The 14,920-nt window shown below is 40.6% G+C and overlaps 1 protein-coding gene across 2 annotated transcripts in view; it reads left to right on the top strand.

The window, feature by feature from the left end:
* The first annotated feature begins 4,704 nt into the window (after positions 1–4,704).
* Positions 4,705–14,920, top strand: part of nek7 (NIMA-related kinase 7) — a 58,227-nt gene continuing 48,011 nt past the window's right edge. For both annotated transcript variants that reach the window (XR_011584365.1, XM_070832490.1), the window contains exon 1: positions 4,705–4,942. The gene's annotated coding sequence lies outside the window, so the exon portion shown is untranslated. The remainder of the gene's footprint in view (positions 4,943–14,920) is intronic.

The raw sequence follows: 14,920 nt of genomic DNA on the forward strand, positions 1-14,920 counted from the left end.
AAATGTGTTACATATAAAAATCTATTAAGAAACCAACTCGGCCTACAAGGAGAAGCACTTTACTCTGCTTGTCATAACAAAATAACGTTAGGGGGAATCTCCAGTGCCCGTTAATCATGTTGACATCAGATGTTGCTCCGTGACGGGCACATAAACCAAGTCAACAACAAAGTCCTATCCTGCAGTGTCCAACATTTTGTAGGTATCACAGTGATTCTCAGCAAGCCAGAGGTTTGTAAGTGGTGAACTGAGGAGATGTACAAAGCATGTGCGTGTGTGGACGTTTTCACGGTGGTGGTAGTGGAGTGATCAGTAAACTGTGATCTGAGTAAAGCGTGTCACTGCAGGAGCACACACACCCACACACACACGGTCACACAGACATTACCACACATTATACACACACGGTGACAGGCGACAGGGTCAAAACAAAGTATGGAATGATCACTGAGGCATGAGCCACACCTGCAGTTTACATGCTGCTCTGATAGTGCTGTTTCTATTGTCTCTGCTTTTTCTCTGAGTGTGTGTACGTGTGTGTGCGAGTGTGTGTGTGTGTGTGTATGCGTGATATTCTGCCAGTTCCGCCTCAGCTCCCTCCTCTCATTGCTAGGCGCCTATTTAACCTCACCTCACACACCAACCACCCTGCTAACACAAATACACAACGGCACTGGGACACACACAAACACCGACACACACAGGTGGATGTCAGAGGGGTGACGATGTGAATGAGACACAGCTAAACTGTGATGTGTGTGAGTGTTTGCTGTATGTGTGTGTGTGTGTGTGTGTGTGTGTGTGTGTGTGTGTGTGTGAGAGAGAGAGACTGAGGCCTGCTCCACTGGTTGATGCCGAGCAGGTGGAGAGATCTTCTGTGCTGGGTGTTTGCCAAGAGAAGCAATACACTAACAGATACATGAAAGTACACATAAGATACACACTAAAACACAACACAGACGCACAAAAACAGCCATTGAAAAACAGACTTTACAGAGTGATCTAGGTAGAAATAATATGCCGTTTTGTCAGTTTTGTCCTTCACATTATCATAGACTATCTCTCCTGTGCCTCATTTGCGCAGTGCTCTCCACACGCCATAAATCCTTTATTTCTCTGTTGTGCTGTTATTCTATATTTACAGGTATTTGTTATGTGACGGCTCACATCTAGACAACCTTGAAAATGCGGCGATCAAGGCTGATAACTACCAGTTGCAATTGGACTTTGAAGACAAAACAACATTAATTAGCGTATAAAATGGAAATGCAGGCGTCACATGCATGCTGCCTCCAAGTTCGCCTGGTTATATGAGGAGAGAGAGAGGCAACATTTCACACATATTTCCATCTGTAATCCCTTTCTCTCTTCCTCTGATAGCTTTGCTCTGTGAGGTACATAAACAGGAAGCTCGTCTGCATTGATACGGCATGTTTCTGTGTGTGACAGGTCATCTTTGTACTGGTAGAGTGTAACCTCTCAGTTCTTGCTAAACCTTCAGGATGCACGCAGCTCCTCTCCCCTCCATCTGTTGGTCTCTATGAAGTCTGCACCCGATCACAGGGGCTTTGACTGCAGCTTCTGTCTCTACCACATTGCAGTCATACCTAACCCCTGAGCCAGATCAACAACACAGAGGGAAATAAAAAAGACATGAGTGAAAACATCAACATTTCCTTCTTTTAAGTGTTTAAAATGTGCTTTCAGCCCCTGGGTGCAAAATTTCTGCATATTTAGCAATGAAAAACCCAGGTAGAGCTGCACTGAAATGTGTATGTTGAAGAAAACTAAAACTGAACCGGTGTTCATGTGTTGCAAGAATATTCCAGGTCTTGCTCACATTACATCTATGGTTTTAGTCACTGTATACACTGTTACGCTAATGATCTCAAATGAACCTTTTTCTCTGTGTTTAACAGAGGTTGCTTTTGGCCCAAAGTGATTGAGGATGTTCTCTTGTGGTTTTCATATTCAAAAGCAAAAGACATTAGTGGCCAAATTCTTGTAAGCTCAACTTGATTGTCATCATATTACATTAGAAGGCAATTTTCTTTGAAAAAAGGCCCAAAATATGAGCAGCAGTTTGTTCTAACACATCAGAGGTAAATGTCACGTTTACAGTAAAATGTCTAAAGCGTCTCTATTAATCCAGCGATTCAACCTTCTTCATTTCCCCTGGAGGGAGAACCTTTTCCATCCTGGTTACCTGCAAGCGACACCAGAAAGTTTGAAGGAGAGAAGAGTGAAACAGATGACAACGCTCTCTTCGTACTGAAAAATAAAACCCCAAATCAAACGGCAATCCTCTCTTTTAAATAAACAATATCAGCAAAAAGAACACAAAAAGTTTGCTATTGGTTTAAAGCACCAGATCAGTGCAGAGAGCCACTTTTAGAACAATGGAAATTCAACACGATTATTAAACAGTTTTCTACCATACAGACGTGGAGGCATGCATGTTGAACTAGTGGATCTCTGGGTGCAGCTCCCCTCGCAGACTGATGCATTACTTTTCATCCATCCATCTAATTATTCCCTCAGAAACCTGAAATTTGAAGATACAAAAGACCGTCCCTATCTGTCACTGAGCGCCATTGATCTTATTGAAAGAAAATGTGGGTGTAGAGGAAACCCAATATAACTCATGCCATTAAATTCCACACAGCATTATTCACATACAGAATTGACAGATTTCTCTGAGACGTTTCTTTTAATCTTCAACTGTTGTTGAAGAAAAAGGGGGAAAAATCCTACACTCCAGGCATCTCTCCCTTTTCCATATTTGCAGTGAGGTTAACAAAAAAGGCTATTGAAGTAGGGAGAAAAAACACAACCCCACCTAACTTGTTGATTATTAACAATGGGGATGGGAAGAGAAGACAGATGTGTTTCCTGTGTATCAGCAGCGTTTGAATTGTCAGTCTGAAATCAGTGCTGAAGCTTTTATCAAAGCGAAGTAAGTTGATCAATTCCAGATGCTCTCGCTGTCCATGCGAGTCAATCTGCAATATTGTTTTTGTCAATACATTCTCATGATATTCCCAAGTACAAATTGTGTGTGTGTGTGTCATGGGATGTGTGGGTATTCTGCATACACGTGTGTAATGACAACATCTGTGTGTGGAAAGTGTGTGGATATAGCTGTGTGTTCAGGTGGATCCTTTAAGTCGTGGCTGCCTCTGTCCCTCTTCTGCAAACTGTGTACACTCTCATCAATAAGACTTCAGTAATTAGGAGATACAGTACTGATTTCTATTACATGCCAATGTATACTTATACTCTATAATTTATACTAGTGACATAAGTTTTATTCCACTATACTTATCTGACAGCTATATGTACTTTGAAGATTAAGATTTTACACAGAAAATATATGATCACCTTACAAAATAGTATGTATTTTGAACCACCAAACGTTATATAAAGTAGTCTGACTTTTATTATTATTATCTCCGTGACATCTGGACAAACTCCATATATAGTAAGTGGACCTTGATTTCAGATTTCTTTTTGTCAAACTACAGTTTCCATGATCAAGAATTAACTTTATATTTAAAAGTAGTTAAAAATGACTCAACCAGATATAAAATTAAAAAGCTGCTCAATAGATTTTATTTTTGACAAGATACAACCTATTAAACCTTGAGAACTTTATAAATTACAAATTTGCCTGTTTTATGTATAAGGCTTTACTTGGTCTTGTCCCACCTTCTTTAAACAAATTCAATAAACAGAGGGCTGACAGTGGCACTAGAGGGGACTGTGAGGTTCCACATGGGCGCAACACATTGGGACAACTGTGGTCTGCAAATGTGAACAATTTCAATACGGGAGTGCCAAACATGCACCACTTTTGAGACCCATCTTAAACAATGGCTCAAGGCACATCAGACCTGCGATCACCCTTAACCTGATGTAATGTACAATGCAATGTCTTTTTTGTGCTTGTGTATTTGTATATTTCTATTTCAATAGTCACCTGTACTGGTTCTGTTTTTGTTACCTGCTGTAGGGACTACGCATGTATATTAGCATTCTTGCAAACTCTGGCATGTTTACATCTTGTATTTTTATGTTCATGTTTAATATTCATTAACGTGCTCTGTCCCTATCAAACAAACAAATTACACATGAATCCGTAAGTACTACTTATCTGAAACAAGCTTACCAAAAGCACCCGTAGGTGGCCTAAAACCCCAGTTTCAACCTAAATTGTTTTGTTGGTGAAAATTTATCAGAACAGTTTGCAGTTATTGCAGTAATTTGCACCTCTGCACGACCATTGCATGGCCTTATTTTGTATTGCAGAGGGCCCCCTGTGTCCAAATGTGAGATGTACTTGAAAGCTGTGCAAAAAGCATGCAAGTGGACCTTGAGTTGAGATGTTTTCAGCAACTTTCACTCACTAAATATCATATCTTGTCTCTCAACAAATGTCGTGGAAACTTTTCACACACTGCAAATAAAACACACACACACACTCAAAAGGAGGGGTGTTGGGGTGGCTTGACTTTTAGTTTCTCTGTTGAATCTCGCGGTATTTGACAGCCTCCCTGCACCGGACCCGCGGTCTGCCCTCCACTCTTTGACACTTGCCCCTCCCCTGCGCTCCGGGAATGCTGGGTTGTTTACATTGCTGGCACACGGGTCAGCAGTGCGGTGATGAGAGGGGCCTAGTGGAGACACTGCCTGAAAACACGCACTCATCTCGGCTGGCTCTGCGGCACAGGCTCTCTGTTTCACTCTCTGCGGAAAAAACACACACACTTTTTAGCGCTCAGGCTCAAGTGCCACGCACGAAGAGAGAAGCCCCGCCGAGCTGACTTTTTAGGAGCGACCTTGGGAAGAAAGGGAAAGTCAAAACAAAGACAACCGCCATAACCATCAGGAGAAACTCTCAACGTGAAGAAGGAATAGCTTAGCAACAGAGTCCCACTTCCTGGTAAGATCCGACACACCGTTAGCTGCTAGTAAACTTATGAAACTCTGCCACACTGGACGGCTAACAAACCACTTGTTAGCTGTTTTAAACTTCTGTGTTGACTCTTTTGGGAGTTGTCAGTCTCACAAAACTCACAAAGAGTCATTACCTCTGGTGCAAAGACTCACTTGAAAAAGTTTCTACGAAGTTCGCTAGCTAGCTTAGCCTGTTAGCCCACTAGCATGCCGCATTGCTAACTTTCACTACTTTGCCGCTGTCATTTAAAGTTAGCTATGACACTTTTTTTAACTTCATACTTACAGCGTGTGAAAGAGCAGCTCTTTTATAATTTGTCATCCTAACAAAATCATGTATTTACATCTGTAGTGGAAACATGACAGTAGCCAAAGAAAGCAGCCAGATGCCATGCTAGTGTTACAATGATGTTCATTTCTCTTTTGTAGAAGTTGTAACATTAGATTAGATTTGAAACCATTCATCCGCCCCTGTAAGGTTACTTGACTTTGGATAGATGAAGTGTGATGGACTGCCAATGTGAGCTTTTTAAGGGAAAGCTAATTTAACTTAACTTTTATCATCATCCCGTAGTAAATGCAACAATCATGTTCTTTTTACATTGATTTGAATGGCCAGAATCATTGATGGACCAATAGTTGTTAACAATAATTCTCACAAGCAAGTTTCTCAGACAGACAGCAAAACATGAGCACCGACATACCGCAGACAGAAACACTGAGCTAATGCATGAAACATGGACAGGAAGAGAGGCTGAGACAGCACCTGGATGTGGATTTTATGACACATGCCTAGATTATCGCTCTACCTCTGAAGGAATGCAGATCATTTAAACATTATTAGATTGATAATCTACCAAACCTGCCAAATATATCTGGTACAGCAAGCTCTTCCTATACCAGATATATGTCATAATCTAGAGCTACAACTAAATCATACATCCTGTTGCACTACTGGCCTATAAACATATACAGACACGTGTCACTGTGCAGCAGCAGTAACTCTATGTTCTCTAGCTGTAGCTGGCAGGATTGAACTCTCTGGGTCTGTCTGATGGGGTCACTGGTGCCCTGGCTTCTTTGGTTGCTTTGATTCAGTGGAAGAGTGAATTGAAATGCAGCTCTTAACTCCCTGAAACACCTCAATGTGTTCATAGACTCATACAAATTGGTAATAAATGGATAAAAACAAATCAAACTTCTTTCCTATCACAAATACATGTGCATTACACATATACATCACTGTAATAAAGGAGTAAGTCATTATCATTAACTTTTTTATGAGGTGATGGTTTGTATAATGCCTGATTTTAGGGGGTGCTGCAGCATCCTCAGCACCCCTACTTCCTGCATGCATCCATCCATGGCAGTCCACCGCCATTGTACCTGCCTGACGGCTGTGACAGGTACACTGCTTTCAGATGTCACTGTCGTGGTTCATCATCTCACTCTGTGTGTGTGTGTGTGTGTGTGTGTGTGTGTGTGTGTGTGTGAGAGAGAGAGAGACGAAGCACTTGCACTCTTGAATTGTGTGCTCTCTCGAAACTCTACATTGACAACTTCGTTAGAGATTACTGTTATGTTTTAATAGCAGTTGAATTTTTTTCCCTTTTTACCTTCTGTCCCACGACTGTTCCCATTTTTTTTTTATTGACTTTTATCATTTTGTTTTTCTGTTATTAGGACGGCGGTACACCCTTAAGGTAGAACCCGTATCCCTTAAGGCACTTGACCACATTTACTGGCCCTCTACTCGATCTCTTAGGGAAAGTCATTCTCAAAGTCAATGGGCTTATCAAGTGGACATCGCTCACGTGCCTCTACCTTGTATAACCAAGCTTGTGCACGAGAGAAGTTGCAGACTAGAAGCTCTTGATGTGCTTTCCCACGTAGTGAGCAGAAACCAAGCTATCTATCAGTGCACATAACCACACGGTGTCTGCCTGAACGAGCTTAACTGGCGGCTTCGTCTGAGTGTTCTCTCACCTGTCCAGCCAGCCTCATTTTCAATTAAAATATTAGGCCCCAGTTTATGTTTATGAAAGATGGAACAAGAAAATAAGTGATTAACACAGAGGTGATGAAAGTAACCTTTAGGTGAAAAATATGCTTTTAAATTGCAACTTAAATATGACTTGATTAAATAAAGTTAGAGGCACTTCTCAGGGTTTTTCCTAGATTAGATGAGGCAAATGTGACCTACCAAACCCTGGTTTATGAACTTTGATTTCTCATTTTAATAGGAACATCTGATTGCCACCATTAGCCATAAACTGGCTAATGTTGGTTATAGGTTAAACTGCTTCATGCTAGCATCAGCTGATGAGAGGGGAGTAAATGACTTCGACTTTGACCTTGATTTGGTTGATGTTGGACCTCTTTGTCACTATCTGGCAGAGTAAATTCATGCTGTCTTTAAAAATAAGAAGGGTATTTGAGTGATTGAGTTGGTAGTGGGATTATAATCATATTATAATCATATTTCAATCAAACCATGTCTTAATAATGAATTCAGATTTAAGAGCAGATATGCTAATATATTTGCATTTTAACCAGTTTGGTTTTTAGCATGTGTTAATGCCAACCCTCACAGATGTGGGAATACGTTTTTAGGCTCATGCTTACTCTGTAATTCTTCTAAACCCTTAGAGCATGTTTATAAAGCTTACCACCAAGCAAATGTTCTCAGCCATTAAGTCACTGGAAATTGCGTCAATATGCTTACAGTTAAAATGTGTACTGTTTCCGGACCATCACTGTCTGGAAAAAGTCTTGGCCCAAATTCTGCTGTCTGTTTCACGCTGTTGAACACCATAAGAGTTATAGCCTGGTAGACAGGGTTTATTTGAAAGAGAACTACTGGTAGTTGTTTAGATGTGGTTTATTTGAATGAAAAATAAATGAAGAAGTATTCTTTGGAAAAAAAAGAGGTTTTTCTTGTGTGACTCACTAGTTTCTTTGTGAGTCAGAATGGCTATTGCAAAATGTTTAACGTACATAGTGCAGCCACAGCTCTGTTTGGACATGAGTGTATCATTTTGTAATAGTTGATATATGATAATAATGTTAATACTACTAGTAATAATAATACTTATAGTCATAGTAGCATTAATAATAGTAATAATACATACAGATTTTTACAAATAAGCTTTAAAACATAAAATATTTGAGAAAAACTAAGAAGGAAATACAACAAAATGGCACAATAAACAAGCAAGAAAAAGAAATCAGCCATACAGGTATGTAGACAGTGCCTCTCCTCTCCCGGGCCTAAACATTTTGGGGTTCACACATAGGTTGAAAATGGTGTCTCATGCCATGTTGCTGTCGCTGCCTATCACAGCCAAATATTTCAGGCGTCATACTATCACATTTGGCTATGCTGCAGAGAGATGATTCAGACAAGAGTTAGTGGGAACTGACATACCTTGTTGACCCAATTATTACTCACTTCTCTGTTGCCACATTCGATCATCGTCAAAGACAACAGGCTCGAGTCTGCCAACGTCATTAGGTGATGAGATGAACACCGGCTGGCTCTGTGAAGTTGACTATCAAGGAATGTGTCATGAACCGGATGATCAGCAAATGGCTGCCAAATGTTTGCATCAGTCTCTGTGGTGCAGGATTTCTGCCAGTTTATCACGTTTTGAATTTTCCGCTGATGAGAGGTGGATTACTTTTGACAGGCCTTGGCAAAATTTAATTATTTTGCCTTGTTCTCCTGTTTGGATTTAACACGGGTAGACTAGAAAGTAGTGATGGCAGCTGTGATTTGTAGTGTTTAGTCTGACTGAATGACAACCTCTGAAAATAGAAGCACATGGAAAGAGGAACTGTATCATCAAAAAAATATGTATATATAAATATACATATATATGTGCGCTATATCTTCCTCATGTGATAATGCGTCATCAGTGCCTCTTCCAATAATCAAGTAACATAACTGATTTTTGACATGATATATGTATTTTTGACACATACATACATACATACATACATACATACATACTGGCCTAGGGCAAACATATATTCTCTGTCAGAGCAGTTTTAATGGCAGCTCGACTTCCACGACTAAGACAGTCAGAGTGAGACCTGAAATGCCATTCATTGGTGTGGAGAAATCTGCACCCAAAGCAGTGATTTAGCGCAGTGGAATTTACCAAATCGCTCTACCCTGTGAGAGTTTCCTGTTTTAGCCCTGGAGCTGGCCCCTCTGCTGTATTAAAGATCAGATGAGACATTTGTCATCTGACCACTTTAACAGTCATCTTGCCTTTGGGTTTCACAAAGAACAAAAAAATATTATTTCTTTTTTTCCCTGCGTAAAGCATATTTGAAGGAAGATGCTTCCTCAGGCCATTTTTGAGCTACATTAAGCACTGTCTTTTGCATGATGTCAAAGAGCATTGAACAGACCTTATGCTGGCAAAGGTAGCAGATCCCTGCTTCGGATATAGGCTCATTTAATGTACTTTCTTTGTGATTTTTGTTGTATTATGAAATGATAATAAGACAAGAAAAAGAAAATACAAGCTTGATGCCCTCCCTAGAAGAATTCTGAATAGTCTTTCCTTTCCAGGCTCAGTTTGGTTAGAGTTTAGAGTAAGGTCTTTGGCAGTGAGAGTGGGCTGTCTAAGCAGCTCCGTATACTCCGCTCAAACATTCAGCCAGTCAATATTTTTCATATCCATCTCCCTTCTATTTTATGAAGGGTCACTGATGTTTCAAGCATTCAAATATCCTTGGAGGATGCCTCGCGGCTCCCCATGTCACGTGGAAGTTCTCAATTTCACTGTGGCATTGATGCCTTTTCTCAATGGGTCTCTAGTGCTCTGGGGGGAGACGGACTACAAAGACATGCAAACACAAAAATTACTGACCTAGGACCCTATTTAAAGTTTATGAAACGCTTTCAGTGACCCGGGGTCAGCTCATGCCACGACCACACAATATCAGTGGTTGGTTTCACTGCAAAGTGTGTTGGAAAAAGGTTTTTTTTTTTTAATGCTTTATCCTTTTTTTCTTTCTTTGGCTCTGAATCCTGCTCTATTTATATATAATGGAGTTATGAACCTATTAAAGTGATGAATTTATTTAAGCAATACCATAAAATGCTTACAGTAAAGAGCCTCTGAGCAGAAAAGAGATAAAACAAAGATGAAGACATGCATAGCTTTAATACGCCTGTCCTTCTGAAGTGCACACTAGAAAGGTTAAATCAAGGCCCATTTAGAAATAATAATGTTAGTCTACATAGAAAGTGTGTAAACATTTCAGTTCTTTTGATGACAGAAATAACATGCTGTTTGAATTGGTATTGTTACTCGACAGAAAAATCTAGCTTTTTGTTATATTGACTTCAGTCTCATTTTGCATTGGTTAGTAACTGAGTGGGCCTTTTTATTTGAGAGTTAGTTTTAAACAACCATTTTAAACAGTGGCAGCATGCATAAAGAGCCATTTTAATCAGCTATTTGTGGACTCACTGCACATGCATTATACTAAAGATATCGAGTGTGTTTATTATATGAATTGAGTCTGTAGGTTGCTGCATGTTTAGGAATAAACTGCTGTTTGTTGCAATATAAACAAAGCTACCAAATCCATGTTGGCATATTGTGAACTGTGCTGGAAAGATGGCTCTCTAGCAGCATCTTCCCTTTTTATTGGAGATCATTCTCCGATCGTCCCCTCTCCGTCTCGATCTCTTTTGATTATCCACAAGCAAAAATACAAATCCCTCAGGATACAAATTCACTTTCACAGAATAATTACAAGATGCTATATGCCACTGTAAACACCACATCAGTGACAGTGACAGTATGCATTTGTCATGAGATGAGAGAAAAGCAGAATGAATTTACACGTGAACAGAATGAGAGAGGAAGATTTTTTTTTTTTTTTTGTGTAGCTTGCTGACTGTGCTATGGGCGTTTGTTCCAGCTTCATCACAAATGAGCCTTAATGTTTCACATGGGATTTGCTGTAGAAGAAAGCAAATTTGTTTGAGAGCATCTTGTTTTGACAGACTGGTTTACCCTCCCTCTTTTCAGTGTGAAAAGCCACGGACATTTCACTGTTTCTCCTGCACTCTTCCCTTTTTTCTTTTCTTGAGACATCGCAAGTTAATCTAGGACTATGGCCAGCTGAGGAATTTTTATACACATACATATACCAGCAGTTAACAATGCTTCAGTGCACTCTGTTACAGCACTAGAAATATATGTAATGCACAGTGTTGCAAACAACTGAACTACTAAACCGTGCAAACAGTTTCAATTAATTATATTCACGTTGTCATGGTGTGTCCACTGGAGGAGAGAGCAGAGATATCCATGTAAGTGCTTCTGTAAGTTGAAAACTGCGTTAGGACATCATATTTTTCTCATGCTGCGAATATCCAGATCTTTTCTGTCCAAATCCTCCACATCTTCCTCAGTTCCACACAGTTCTCCTCGCTCCATGTACATTATGCAGAATACTGTAGAAAACTATATAAAAGGAAACTATTAAAGGGAAAATTTTGATGTGGCCTATGTTTTCTAAATGCAGGGCTATTTAGCTGTTTAATAAACCCATATAATTCCTACTTGCTCTCTGCAGCTGTATTATGGAGAAGAATTAGATTATCAGATTGGTCAGATTGGTAAATATTATTGTTAAATATCATATAAATGACTTGGATCTCAGACAAAAAATCATGAAATTCTGGTTATTTTTGTTTCCAGTCTATTTATTTCATACTGTCACGTTTGGGTGCAGGGGACAGCCCTCCCCCCTCCCTCATTTGTGTTTGTTCCCTGACTCACAGTAGTCTTCCATGGTTTCTCTGGTCTCTTGGTTTGGCCTGGGGCTTTGACGTTGTGGTCAAGGCCTGGGGGCATGTAGAAGGAAGAGGAGTCATAATGAGAAGCTCCTCTCAACTCCTGCTGCCTAACCTGCCCTCAAGCCCCTTTGTCTCGCCCCGTTTCCACTATCATGCCACCCATCCCTTCCCGTAATACTGCCTCTTGTCTTAGACTTTTACTTCTTCCTGCTTACATTTTTTCTTCCCCCTTCTCACCCCTCAACCTCTGTGACTCTCAGAGTGTCCCCCATTCTTGCCTCGGCTCCCCTCGGGGGTCCTCTGTACCCGGGGCCGCCTCTCCGCCTCCTCCTCTCTGCCCAGCCTGGCCCACAGTCAATGGGAGGCAGGCAGCCTGACTCCCTCAGAGCAGCAGGAAGTTGCAGCAGCAGGGGTTAGGTCTGTATGGCGCTGCCGGCTGGCTCTGTCAGAAGTCCTGCCAAGCCAAGGATGAGAGACCTTTGCCAGTGCGGTATTGGGGCACCGAATAAAAATATTTTACAGATGTCTGAAGGCAGGCATCAGGAGTCAGCAGTGGCTTACTCAGGCTTAGGGCAGAGTTGTCTTTTAAATGCAAATGATGTGCATGCTAATGCATTTGTGTGTAGTATTTATGATAAAGAAAATGAACTTCTGAGTATGAATGGAGGAGAAGAACAGGCTTCATAAAGTGGTCCTCAGGAGTCTAGGCATTTGAGGAAGTGGATGGGTGGCAGGAGGAGGAAAGTAGGCTGGTCTGATTCTGGATTGGCTGGAGTAACAGCGATTGAATCAGTTGGGTTGCATTTGAAGAGGGGGTCATCTAATGCTACTGTACTGTGAATGCCTGGCTGGGTTCCCAACAGTTCTGGCTTGACAGTTTAACAGTGAATATTTAACACTGCGCCCCACTGCGGGGTTTGGCTGTAAACAGCAGTCGGCAAGCAGCATAGCAGCAAAAGCCTGCATGATGCTGGGCCTTGGTTGTGAAGCCCACCTAAAAACAACGCACAAGCAAGAAGCACATCTTGAAGTTCTGATTTCAGAAGAAGGCAGATGGCATTGGCTGGTGGTGTCACACTGTAAAAAAAACACTAGGATCCCCTGATGAAAGCAGCTCCCGCTTGCTTTGAACAGCGAGTCTGTCATGGTTGGTGTCTGCTGTGTGGCTCCGGGTCAAACTGTGATACGCAACTCCTGGAATTTGCGCTTTTTAAGTTTTTCATGTTCAAATCGTCTGAGGGGGAAAAACAGAGGGGGGGAAACAGGAAGTTTCATTAATATTAATATTCTAATATGTGAAGGAGGCAGGGAGGACCTATCTGCTTCAGCTGCCTTCCCCTGTTGTGGAGCTTTTCTCTTTCTGTTTCTCTTGCTCCCTTTCTTCCCTACTGTGTTTCTCTGCAATTTTGGTAACTGGCGTTTTTATTTTCTGAATATGATAAGCCTACGCTCTGATTCCTATACGATATTTTGGGTTAAAATATCTGTAACAGCAGTAACATGTAAGATTTTGAACTGAACCATTTTCAAACCTTGGTATTTATAGTTGGTATCACATGAAGCAGATTCTTAATTAGGTTGAAGCACCATGTAAATGACCCAATACATTTCAACTGGATTTTGTCTGTGTACTCAAATGACCCCTTGAAATCAATGTTGTTTTTTTTAATATGTCATAACCATTGCTAGAGAGTGAATAAGCGATATTCCTTTTTGGCCAATGACCTATTTTTGGATGTACTGGGAAAACCATGAGCCTCAATGAAGGCTTGGTGGACCAAAGTCTTTGTGGCCTTGTATTGTTGTTGATGAATTTTAAGAATTTATGTTCTGAAGTGTATAAAAGACAAATCATGCAAACTGAATTATTGAAGGCAGCAGTTTGTGTGATCACTATAAATGACTGTCCTCTGTGTCCTATGAACAATTTATATCCTACAATTAAACAATTTACTGTATGATGTAGATCGTGGGATAGATCTTGGTGGTTAAGCCTGAATGAGGTATTGTGCGCTGAATAAAATGACTTTTTGGTTGGCTTGTGAACAAGTAAATCGTGGCAAATTAACTTATTTTGGGGGACCAGTTGTTTGCCAGAAATCCTCATTATTTGCTCCATGTCTCTGCATTAATATTGTGTCCGGCAGATATTAATTTCCCACTGGGAATTATGCTCAAAATAAATACTGTGTTTGAAGATGAGCTGAAGACATTTTGATTCATCTGTACCATGTTAAGTTCTACGATCTCTAGAAATTAATCTGATATGTGGAGTTTTACAGATGTTGGTTGAATGGAGGGCAGAGTCCAGCCTCTGTGTGAGGGATGGTGGAACAGGTCTGACATCTCTCCTGAACTGAAAAGGGAAATCCCTTCAGGCACAGAGTAGAGAGGATGGATAAGGAGGAGGGGTAGAATGGAGAGAGGTGCGACCCCTTAGGGGTAACGTTATTCTCCGATCGTCAGCTCCTTACACACACCCTCGAACACATACTAGGATTCTCTGTCGGTGTGCCGGGTGAAGCACTCATGCAAAGAAGGATGACTGCCCGAGGAATAAAAATAAACATTGAACTTCTTGAGTGTGCATTTGTGTGTCTACTTATGCATGTATTGTGCTCGCATGCATGTTCGTTTATCTTTCTATAATAATTCCCGTCCAAATGTAAATTTTTTTTTAAGGTTGGCTTGCACTCCTCCACTCATCTATCCAGAACAATTTAAAACGACTGGAAATGGAAGAATAAGCTTCATTTCTCACTTCAAAGCTGCACACAGAAAGTAGACAAAACATATTTTTCTTTCCCTAGAATATTGATTTGTAATAGACAAGTGTTAAGCAAAGAAACAGAAGCCAGCAGACTTTATTTTTTCCAAGTACCTATTCCAAAAATGTTGACTGGCTTTTATATACTCGCATTATTCCTGATTTATTTTCAGTCTCATGTTTTTCCTCAAAGGTACACCTACACTCAAGACAGAGCCATATGTCTAGCAATGAACAATGCATGCCTGCCTGCGCCCCTGTTATAAATCATCACACAGTTTCTACTTTTCCAATTCCAAATTCAAAACTTTGAAGAAAACCTACCTTGAGCTGTTAATTTGGCTTTGCTTTGTAGATAATCATATGTG

This window comes from Pempheris klunzingeri, chromosome 6 (assembly GCF_042242105.1).
Source record: "Pempheris klunzingeri isolate RE-2024b chromosome 6, fPemKlu1.hap1, whole genome shotgun sequence".
Lineage (NCBI taxonomy): Eukaryota > Metazoa > Chordata > Actinopteri > Acropomatiformes > Pempheridae > Pempheris > Pempheris klunzingeri.